This window comes from Ruditapes philippinarum, unplaced genomic scaffold, assembly GCF_026571515.1.
Source record: "Ruditapes philippinarum isolate M1 unplaced genomic scaffold, ASM2657151v2 ctg8639_1_1_1_1, whole genome shotgun sequence".
Classification (NCBI taxonomy): domain Eukaryota; kingdom Metazoa; phylum Mollusca; class Bivalvia; order Venerida; family Veneridae; genus Ruditapes; species Ruditapes philippinarum.
The window spans coordinates 17,594-30,009 of record NW_026866486.1 but is presented as its reverse complement, the minus strand read 5'-3'; positions in this window follow the sequence as shown (position 1 = coordinate 30,009).

Here is a 12,416-nt window from a genome sequence, read left to right as displayed (position 1 = left end):
CTCAATTTTTTTAGCAACATTTCTCAAACGAAAACTTATGTTGGGGCCCAAATAGGACATTTTTTCACTATTTGAGGCCTAAAAAAGGGGGGGTCGAAAGTGCGTTGTTTCGCGTATATATGTGGTAAAGGGTTAAAAGGCAAATATGTCGTGTAAGTGTAAGTTTTTTTTAGATATAGCTATTGAATGAAAAGTTATTTGTTGTTGTTTCGTTGCATTGGGTATAATATGTTACTTTTGATTGATATGATCTAGTAATTATCACAAAAACCTTAAAATCATTTTGCTTCACGTGCAATTTATCTAATAAAAGATATTTGTATAGCAAATCCATGCCTTCCTGGTATAATTGCAAATAAATTTTGACGGCTCTTTTCCTATGCGAAAGCTTTATTATTTTTACAAACTATAATATGATCATTTTTCCTGCGGAACATGTATTTTTCACTCAGGAGATGTTAACCGTTTATGACAGCAATATGCTTGTTTTCCTAAGCATATGTTTCATATTTTACCGTTTTCATATTTTGTTTTGTTTTGTTTAGCTGAAAGTGACATTATGCTCATATTTTCATAGTCAAGTGGAGCTGAATTGACTTTTTATTTGAAAAGATTGACTGTCAAAATGGTGTTTGACCTACAGTTGATATTGGAAAATGCTCAGGATAAAATTATAAATCTGCCTAAAATATAAAAAGAATGCCCCACTCTTTTTATAAACTAAGCTTTATTGGTAAATTCCTATTGATATTTACAGACATTTCATTTGGATATGTGAGTTATATATTGTTTATGTGATCTAAATTATAAAATTGAAGGGAATAATGACAAAATGAAACATATTTTGATTTGCACCCGTTTACTCACTATATATCATTTGATGGGCATGTTGTCACTTGAATCTTGAATAGTTTTTGTTTTTGGAATGTTTGTTGCATTCCATGAAATGTTATGTATTTTTGACAGCGACTTACTCACATTTCTTATTGGAATGATGAAACATCGTGTAAGTTAAATGTTCGATTTGTTAAATGTACGTTATTTTTATTTTTAGAAAGATGATATAGATATCTTTTTTTATTATATAGTTTTTTTCTTTTATTTCATATTTCCAAAACATACAAATACAATCATTCACATTTACATAAAACATTTGTAAACTAAATATAGAACATATCTATCTCATTTAAAACACATTAATTAACCAAACATCCACTTATTACAATCAAGAAGCAGACATCACTAACTCAAAAGCAAACAAACAAGCGTGCAAAAAAAATAACATTTTCCTATTTCAACAAATGATATAAGGTTAATACGACAGAAACTCCACAACAAAAAATAAAAACAAACTTTCAAACAATAAATAATAAAAAAGAAAATAAACATACATTCAAAAAACTAACACACTTACACTCAAAAAATCACACACACACACACACACACACACACACACACACACACACACACACACACACACACACACACGAAAGGAAAGAAGAGACAAGTGAATCACTTTTAATTTACATAAAATTATTGTTTTTGTCATCAGTTTTATTTGTTTAAGTGTTAGATAATTTCCTCCATTTCTGTTTGTGCGATTCAACTTTATTATTTGACAATGCAATTGCTTCTTCGATCTCTATCTTAATTAGCAAAAAGTTTTAAAAATATCAAAAGTTGGCTAACTTCTTTGGTAATTCATTTTTAAAATGTAATATTTCATTAGAATAATGATATAAGTTACTACATAACTATTTATATTAGTTGTAAGCTCTCCAAAAAACACTGTTTCTTTACTGTATGAAAAATGAAGATTGATGGACTAGAGAAAAGAATGTAGGTTTGACCATATATTTTGCACAATATTACTTTCTCAAAATAAATGATGAAGTGTTTCTAAACTACTGCAGCGAAAATTACACAAATTCGAATTGCATATTTTATATTTGAAAAGCATAGTGATTGTTACAGTAAGTCTATGGATAAACTTATAATGAAAATTAATGTCACATCTTACTTTGTAGTGGTATAGTATATATGTTATTTCAATTCAAATTCATATCTTATTCTTTTTCCTACTGCTCTTCATTTTCATATTACCTTCGCATCATATTGAAGTTGGATATATTATAAAAAATTATTTATTGTTTTAAATTTTTGAATTTTATTGAGAAGCGTATATTGTTCTTCAATATAAGTTGTGTTGTTTTTTATTTTCTCAAAGTATTGTTTTGGTATATTGTCTATTAGCATGAAGTATCTTAAGTAATCAGCATTTTCTATTCCGTGAATGTTTTTTAAAAGTATCATATTTATAAAAGGCTATACTCCTATAATCTCCTAAAGATGTTCTATATAAAGTATGCCTTTATCATGCTATTTTTTATAATAAACAAGTTTGTTGTCAATTTTATTGATAGAATAATTCCATACATTGTCTTTAAAATTATCTTTGTTTTTATTGTGCTCATGCTGAATGTAAAATCAAGTCTTTTACTTTGTTAATATACCTTTTTACCAAGCTTGCTTTTACTGCATTAAGATTATATGTAATGTCTATCATTTTAGCCCACCATTTTTGATGTTAAGTTTTAAAGTTTTGCGTTTATTTTTTTTTTATTTTTGATTTTCCTGTCCATAGAAAATGAAACATCGCTTTAGTTATTCCTTTCATCTTATCATCGGATGGGTTTGATAATACTGAAAAAAGATATCTTTATTTTGGCAATGCAAAAGTTTTTATCACTATTACTTTTCTCATCAGAGTAAGCTTTCTGTGTTGTCACTGCTTTAAGCAATTGAAAAATATCTTGAAGTTAAGGTTCTAAATTTATGTTTGTATTTTTCTTGTTATCTGACGAAAATAAAAAGCTTAACGTTTTTGCCCAATCAGATGTCCACATGAATTTTCTATTTTTACAATATTCTATTTTAGTATCTTTAAATGACCCGACTCGTAATATTGTTGATTTCTTTGAATTTAAGTTTAAACCGGACATTTGACTAAATTCTGTTATCACATAGACAAGTTTTGCGAAAGATTTAACTGAACCATCGTTTACGAAAGTTGCATGATCTGCAAAGAAGGATTTAAACTATCAAATGCTTTTTCATTATCGGGAAAGAATAATAAATCTGGTCTCTTCTCATTTTGCAGAAATTCAATTTTTACAATCATCTTTCTTACGTTTTCACCAATGTAACGGTTTTTCATTGAAATTAACTACAGTTGGCAAAATTTTTTATGCGATTTGAAATAGTTTTTGTTGCTTATGTATAATCCACGTCAAGTTAACTTATTGGTCTCCAGTTTGATATGTTTGTAAGATCTTTTTCTGGCGTATGTATAAGAGATATTATTCCTTGTCTTTGAAGAGTTGTTAGTTTTGATATTTGAAAAAAGAAATCGAATCAAGAAAATATTTTTGATACTTTTCCAAAATGTCTTATAACATTCGACGGTTAATCGATCAGATCCTGGACTTTTGATGTTTTTTTTTTCATTTCTGATAAAGCTATTTTACATTAATATTCATTTAATATTCCTTTACACGTGTTTTTTCTTCTTCATTTGATGATTTAATGTCTGCATTAAAGAAATTTAGATTTGATCTTTGTGGTGCTCTGTATTTGTATACATTTTCAAAAAATGATTGTTCTTCTTTTAATATTTGTTTTGTGTCTGTAATTTCATTATTTTCAACTTTTAATTTATGTACACATTTTTCTCCTTATGCTTGAAAAGTTTTTACTTTTTTTTTATTTTGTTCTATGTGAATAGCACGTGATCTCAAAATCAAGCCATTTACACAGTATTCATAAATTTGTTCAAGTTCTTGCTTTTTAGATATCATTTCTTTATGTAATTGATTCTTATTGTTTTGTTCATTTTTATTAATAGGTAGTATTTTTGTTCTAATTGTTTTAATTTTTCAACAAATTTAACTCATTTTCTTCTTTTTTTTCTTGGTTTTTTTTCTTGCATATCGATTTGTTTCATTTCTTATTCCTCCCTTTATAACCTCCCATAGAGTATTTGGATTGCATGTTATATTTATTTCTGAAATTGAGATTATAGTTGCTTTTATTTGACTTTGGTACTTTTCATCTACTTATAACGAATTGTTTAATTTAGAATAACCAGGTCCTTTGTCATTGCATTATCATTTATTGTTAAAGTAACTAAAGAGTGATCTGTTTTATATCTTTGTGAAATTTTACTTTTTGAAATGATGTTACATAGTACGTCAGATACCAAAAAATAATCTAATCGGCACTATATAACTGGTTTCCCATTTGAGTGCCATGTAAAGTGTCTCTTTTCATGGTGTTTTATGCGCAAAATATCACATAAGCTACAATACTTTTTATGTTATCTTGACATTTTCTACTTGTTTGAGGTTTTCCATTCTTTTTGTCGATTTTTGTATTTATCACTGTATTAAGGTCGCTACCAATTATAAAGAAGTCCCAAGAAGTTATGGGAAAGATAATTTAACATTTTTTCAAAAAGCAATTAATGATTGGAATCATTGCCTACATGCATTAAAAAAATTAGTAAGATAGGAGATTACAAAAGCTCAATGAAGGCCCATTTACTAGAACAGTTAGGACATCATAATTAAATTCACTAGTATGACTAGATATTGATCTCAGTTTTATTGTTTTCCTTTTAGCAAAGTTAAAGTTTGATACTTTACTTAAATTACATCTTCAAGTTTCCAAAGTTTTTGTATTTTTAAATGTTTTTGTTTTTTATTGTATATTATAGTAAGTATATATCCAAGGACCCCATTTGAAATAAGCGGGCAATCCGAGGTTATTGCACACTACTCTATACATGCTTCCAATTACGTCTTCACATTTTATTAAACTGGTAAATTGATATCCAGTCATAGGAAAGAGTTTTAGATTTTATTTTAAAGTTATTATATTTTATTATTTAATGAGTCATCTGTGATATTTATGTTTGACAAACTTCCGAAATATTTTATTACAATTGTGTCATCAGTTTTATATAAAATGTTTAAGTGTTTGTATTATGTATATGTGTGTTTTAACCTGAATAAATATCTATCTATCTAAAGAATTAAGTCTTCAAGCATTTGAGAAATATTTATGTTATCAACATTTGAGCCATAAATGTTCAACATGGTAAAAGCTATTTCATTTATTGTTACTTCAAGTGCTATTGATATTCCTATTATAAGTTCATTTTTATTCAGATTTTTTACATTACAATTATTGTTTATAGGAAATGCATCACCTTCTTTGTTTGACTTATTTCAACTGAAAAAGACATACCTTTCCATTCATTTTTCCATGACACTGATTGATTTGTTGAATGGGTTTCTTGTAATATACAAACAGTATAAGGTTGTAATTCAATCCATTCAAAGAGCTGTTTTCGTTCTCTATTATTTCCTAACCCTCTTACATTTAATGTAGCTGTTGTATTTTCCATATTGAAGAAACAGGCTTTACATGTATGAGTATACAACAATAAAACCTTAAAATTGAAACTGAGTCACCTATGACATTCATATAAACCAAAAACAAAAGAAAATGTTTCATTGAACAAGAGGAATGTAAATTGTTCCATGTATTTGTATAATTTATTACGATTTACTTTTCCTGTAGACTTTATTTAACAGATACCAATTTTTTATGTTAGATATGATTTGATTATAGAGTAATTTATGATATTTGATCTTAAGCATATATTTTACTTTTAATAAATTTCATAAGCATATGCATGCATGAACACTTGCACACATACACCACGCACGCACGCACGCGCACACACATACACACACGCAAAATAACAAACTAATACATACATACATACACACGCGCGCGTGCACACACCAACACAGACACACACACACACACACACACACACACACACACACACACACACACACACATACATACATACATACATACATACATACATACATACATGCATAAATACATACACAAAATATACCTCTTACAAAAAATTATAAAAAATATACCTCTTACAAAAGTTAACAAGGTATGTCTAAAACAAAAAGGAAAAAAAATAACATAAAAAACAAAAACATACAACAAAAACAATTACTGAAACGCTTAATAAAATTTGATTGAAATAACTTTTGAAAATGTTCCTACTTATGGCAGAGACATATCAACATCCATATGTGTAAGGAAAATCAATCTACTTAATACACAAATTATGCTTGATAACTTTGAGACAACGTTTGTTCTCAGTTGAAAACAAAACGCCATTATTTTAATTCAAGGCATATCTATTAACTTGACATGTTAAACAAATTTAAATTTTATACCTTTCTGAAGATGTTTCAATATTATAAAAAAGTATCATACAGGATGTTTATCTTTTTTGATATACTTTATAAGTATACCATGCACAAAGAATGAGAAGTTTCATGTAATTAAAAAGCCTTAACAAAAGCCTTGTAACACTCAACTATATTATTCTATACAACAATGTATATAGACATCTTGCCGTCACCAAAATGATTGTTTTACTTAACAAAATGCTTTAATATTTCTGTTTATATTTTTGGCAGCCAAAAATGTGTTGTTCTTGTCTGAATTGTAGATATTGTTTATTTATTAATGCAAGAACGGCGAGTGCTCGCGATTTTTCATCTGTAAATGGATGCTTACTACTACGTAAATGTATGACTATGTGTTCAGCTCTTATGCAAGAATCATGAAAAACAGGTAAAAAGAAGTGTTGATAGTGGACAAAAATAGAAACACAATCGAAGTTAATATTTTCAGACAGAGTCTAGGATGTTTGGCGATGGCCGTAAGATAAACGATAATCTCCTAATCATGAGAAAAATGTTATCAAGGCTGTCTTGTTTAAGCGAGGTTTTCTTAGAGTGAGAGGTTTCCAGCGTGTTCCAGAGTTTTTGTTTACGGAGAGTTTGTATTGCACGAGGTTTCACGTGAGTAGTTGGCTACCAAGTTACTATGGGGAGTTATTCACCAAACTGTATCCCTGATTTGTTGTCTAGATTTTGGACTTGAAAAATGAAGAAAAAATAGTAAAATAAGTTTCCAGTATTTAATGTCGTTGACAAAATGGTCTAATGAGAGAATAAATACAAACATGAGAAAAAATTATGAATACTCATGATAACCAATAAATAATGAAAAGAACTGAAAGAACATTATTCTTTATGAATTTAAACAAATTATTACAAGTGACAAAATATTAGAAAGAAGTAATAATTTACAAGATATAAAATAAAACATTCATATTAAACATAAGAATTTTATGAAAATACATGAAAGTATCGGGAAAATCGCTCAGTGAGAGGTCGCCAACACATTATTGATTAAAACAATTTTTTAAAGAATTGTTTAAGGTAGACCATGGGTAATGGGCACCATAAAGAACTGTAAAATTGACAACATAGGACAGTTATATGTCTTCAAGGTCACCTGTATGCAAAATTTAAATAAAATTTACCGTGTGGTTTATGAGTTATAGATATATTTCTGAACTAAGACCTTGCCATTTGAAGGGCTTATTTTCAGAAATGAGGAAACTGTAAATAATCTGTAATATCATCATTATAAAAAATGTTTTTCTATTGCTCATTGTTAAGAAACAAATAATAACATTCAAGTAACACATTACACAACCAAAATGTTTGGTTCTAAACAAAATGTTCTTAAAATGTATAAAAAATGTAACCCTACCCCACCCACTTTTAACACTAATTTTACCATTTCCCTATCTAAAATGCCTTATTCAAGATATCCCTAAAATTTATCGAAATGAGGGTCTGTTTTTCAAACTTTGCCTAAATTTTTTCAAAGGTATATTAGTTGATCATGCGAAATATAAAATACTTTTACCGTGTAGTTTTTTATTTTATCGAACTTTGAAAATATCTGGTATCATATTTGCTATAAATTTTGGCATTATTTAACCAAAAAAATACCTAAAATAATTATATAATTAAAATCAAACTTTTTTCTTCCATAAGGGATCAGAGAGATACATAAAAAATGTTAAAAAGAAAAAAAAAAGAAAGAAAAAAAAAGTTGCCCCTTCTGGGGTTTGAACCCACGCCCCTCAATTTCAATGTAGTTTACAAGTGATTCTAGCCTATTTGAATACTCTTCAAAGTGGAGGTAATGCATTACCCATGGTCTACCTTAAGAATCACTAAAAATCATTGTAGAAAGTTACAGAAAAGAATGACAATAATAAATATATCAAATGTTTACCTTTAAAAATGAAGAAAGAATAGTTAAATAAGTTTCCAATGTTTAATGTTGTTAACAGAATGGTACTGTGTAACAACACACTCGTCTGGCGTTTTATAGGAATTTTTAGTCAAGCATTTCACCTTAACAACAAACAGAAATGACGACATGGTGATAAATAGCATTATAAATGTAATAATACTTACTTATAGAGAATTAAGATGTATTTGTCTATAAAACTACAAATATAAAATAATATGTTGAAAAACTATTGATAAAAGTTTTCCTGTAACAACAGGTATTCTAACATGATTACTGGACAGATAAGTAAAATAGATAATCTCTTTGCTTGGTAAAATATCTTTGTGACACTTGTATAAATCTCATAATATATCAGCTATCACATTCCGAAATTTACGTGCAGAATGCATAAAAAATCTTTTTTATACAACCCTTCGGGACACTTCGACTCTTTCAACAATCTATTACTCCCTTTATTATGCATGAAGAATGAGGTGAGATTGATTTGCGTGTATGTTTATTTTTATTTCTGAAGATAGAATTTTGAAAAACTCTCATTCGTATTCAATTAACATATCAATTAAATAATCATGTATCAAGACAGTGTTCTAAATCTTAAAATAATAGAAAATAAAGACACTTAAATGATAAAAAATAGGTATATAAAGAACACCCCGAATATTTATTGTATTTATTTATTGTAAGTATATATCTGAAATAATATATACTATCTGCCTATACTTACCGATTCAGCCTTGATAAAATATGATTTTAACTGAAGTACCTGCATATTTACAATTATGATTTTCATCCATTGCATAAGCAGTAAAAATAAAATATATATGAATAATAACTTCTCAATTAATAGTTCTCATTTCGTGTTATGTATACAATTCTTAAAAATTGCAGTCATAAAATCTCAAATTCTTGAAGAGAGTAATTTGCCAAGAATGGGTTCTTTCATGTTTGATTCAATATAAACAATCAGTGTAACAATAACAATGTCCAATTATGTTGCAACTGTCAGCACTTCTATTGCATTTGAGAGATAAATCACATGCAGAAGTTAATTCTTTTTTTGTTGAGATAGGTTGAATGTTTAGTAGTACATAATGAACCAGAATTACATCTCGATGTCTCTGGCAGCCTAGTAGCTCTTTGTCAGCATTGGTCTCATGGATAGATTTAGTTTAGTTTCCAGCATAAATAAGTAAAATAAGTATGTGTTATTAGTATAAGTATATTATTATAGTATAATAAAAGGCGGCTATTAAGGTTTATGAATCAAGAACTATATCCGCAAAGCACTATCCAAATCATTTCAAAAGAAAAAATACTATTTTCTAAATGTCAACAAGTGGATATCATGAACAATTGAGATTTCTTATGACAGTACAATGCACCAGCTCTTGCACCGATGCGTTTTGTGCAAATTTGCAAAACAGTTCCTCTATAGTTGGAGACAACGTTTTTACGCATGCTTTATTTCTAGCCTGGTTCCATCATATCAAATCTCGGTAAACTACAGACAGTTGAACATATTTGCATACATATTCTTAAACGGAGATAAGAAAACATTGTCCTTCCATTTAAAGAAAATATAATTGAAATTGTTTTGTAGATGTTTTGTGAAAGCCAAATATTTCAAATTGGTGATGAAGTTTATACCTGATGTATGTGGATGATGTTTAATGAACTTCTGAAACTGTAAATCATGCGTCTTAATCAAAGTTATATAAACCTCGGCTGCTTCACAGCCGAATAATTGTAGCAACCGTAAGCAGCTGTTGTTTTTATTGTGTACTGACTTTCATCTCCAGGGGAAAGCTGCTAATCTCAAATATGTGTATGTAAGCACATGCTGATATAATTTGTTTTGTACATGCTAGAAGCTTCTTGAAATCAATCATCGTTATAACGATAACATAAGAGAGTAAAATAATAATTCATATTCTATAAATATCAATTTCAATTAAACGTCTCGGGGGAGTTAAATGCGATTTTATCATTTTCTCTTCTAGGTAATTTGCTTTACAATATTGCTTGTTCTACCGTCGCTTTTCGTTAGAGTATCATGTCGGTTTTGAGTATTTACTTTAAACACGACTTCTGTAATTTTATTTTTGTTCTCACATTAAGGACGTATAATGTGTCATTTTAAAAAGAAAAAAATATAACAGTTGTAAATTTTATGTATATTTCAATTTTTTTAAACTTCTAAATCACATATCTAAATGTGATCAGTACTTTCTAAAATATGACGTTGCTTAAAATAATATGCTATTGCAATGAACTTATTTTAAATGCAAATCTTTTAGTTTTCGTGTGTTTGATATATGCACTGCATACAAATTGTCAATAAAAGTATGTAAATGTTGTAAAAAATATTCAAGATAAAAAAATCCTAAACTAAATTATAAACAAGTTATACTACGAAAACATACCATGACTATGATTTTAATTTTGTGACGAATATTTGTTGTCATAAGATTTTCATAAATTGAGATCGATTTAAACATTTACAGACATAGTAAGGATATATGAATGGTATGAACGATTTATATGAAAAGATGTTACCCTAAAATAGGATAGAAATACATGAATTTATCTTCTGGTTTCTTTTTGGTGCATCAGTTGGCGCCTCGTAATACTTTTATTAAAGCATGGGTTGTAAGGTATACTAACAAAGAAATAAATCCTAATCTCATTTATTTTCCAAAACATCTAAATATTCATGTAATAATAGCTTAATTGCTGATAATAACAAGATCATTGTTTACAAGAAGAAGACGAGGAAGAAGAAAAAGAAATTATGGTAATGAAGTTCCTGAAACTCAGACACATAAATCTACAGAGCAGTTTACTATAAATATTTTATTCTCATTTCATGAATTTTACTGAAAATGAAGATTTGTTCATTCGTGACATATATCATATAGCTTTAACATATCAATTTAACTTCATCATATTTCATATCACGTATCATAGCATATATCACATCACATCATATAACATATATCATATCTTATTATATTATATGATCTAAATATAGCTGCAATCTCATTGGTCAAAACAATAGTCAACAGACCTTTTTATACAATTATATTCACTGGGTGTAGTATCATATTCACTCGCTTAATTGGATTTTCCGTGTCTAGAAATAGATAGAGACTCATATTCAATGACCATATATCGTAGACTGTTAAAAATCCGTGCTTATTAAAAAATATGTTTCGCGTTTTGTTCTTTATGGTATATTTCTCGATTAAAATATCATTACTTTACAATTACAGTTAAAAGTTACACCGCTATGATGAGTATAAACTTGAATTACTTTTATATGCGCAGCGTTCGCGTAGTTGTTGCACGCCTTTAACGTGAGTCTTTATTCCCGCGCTTCAACGAAACAGGCCAAATTTACATGTATAAAGTTGTACTTTTTGTGTTTTTCTTTAATTCTGATATCCTATTAATATAATAAAACAAATGTGACGTTTTCTATAAATTCCATAAAAGTGAGTATCCCATGTAACAAGAATTCTGGTCTCAAAACTGATGTGCCTTTGAAATTCCTTTAAAAGAATAACAAAGAAAAGACAACATCAAGAAGTTGTATTCGTATTGTCGATTATTAGCTCACCTGACCACGAAGTGGTCATGGTGAGGTATAGTGATGGGGCTATGTCCGGCGTCCGTCGTCGTGCGTCGTGCGTTGTGCGTCGTTCGTCGTCAACAATTGGGTTGTTAACAGTCTAGCAGTCACAGTTTTGATTGGATCATCATCAAACTTTGTCAAAATGTTTGTCTCAATGAAATACAGATCGAGTTCGAAGATGGGTTATCTCGGGTCAAAAACTAGGTCACAGGAGCTAAAAATAGAAAAAGCTTGTTAACACTCTAGAGGCTGCAGTTTGCATCCAAATATTCTGGAAATTTGTCAGGAAGGTTGTTTTGATGATATCTAAGTCAAGTTCGAAGATGGGTCATCTCCGGTCAAAAACTAGGTCACAGGAGCTAAAAATAGAAAAAGCTTGTTAACACTCTAACAATTGGGTTGTTAACGGTCTAGCAGTCACAGTTTTGATTGGATCATCATCAAACTTTGTCAGAATGTTTGTCTCAATGAAATACAGATCAAGTTCGTAGATGGGTTATCT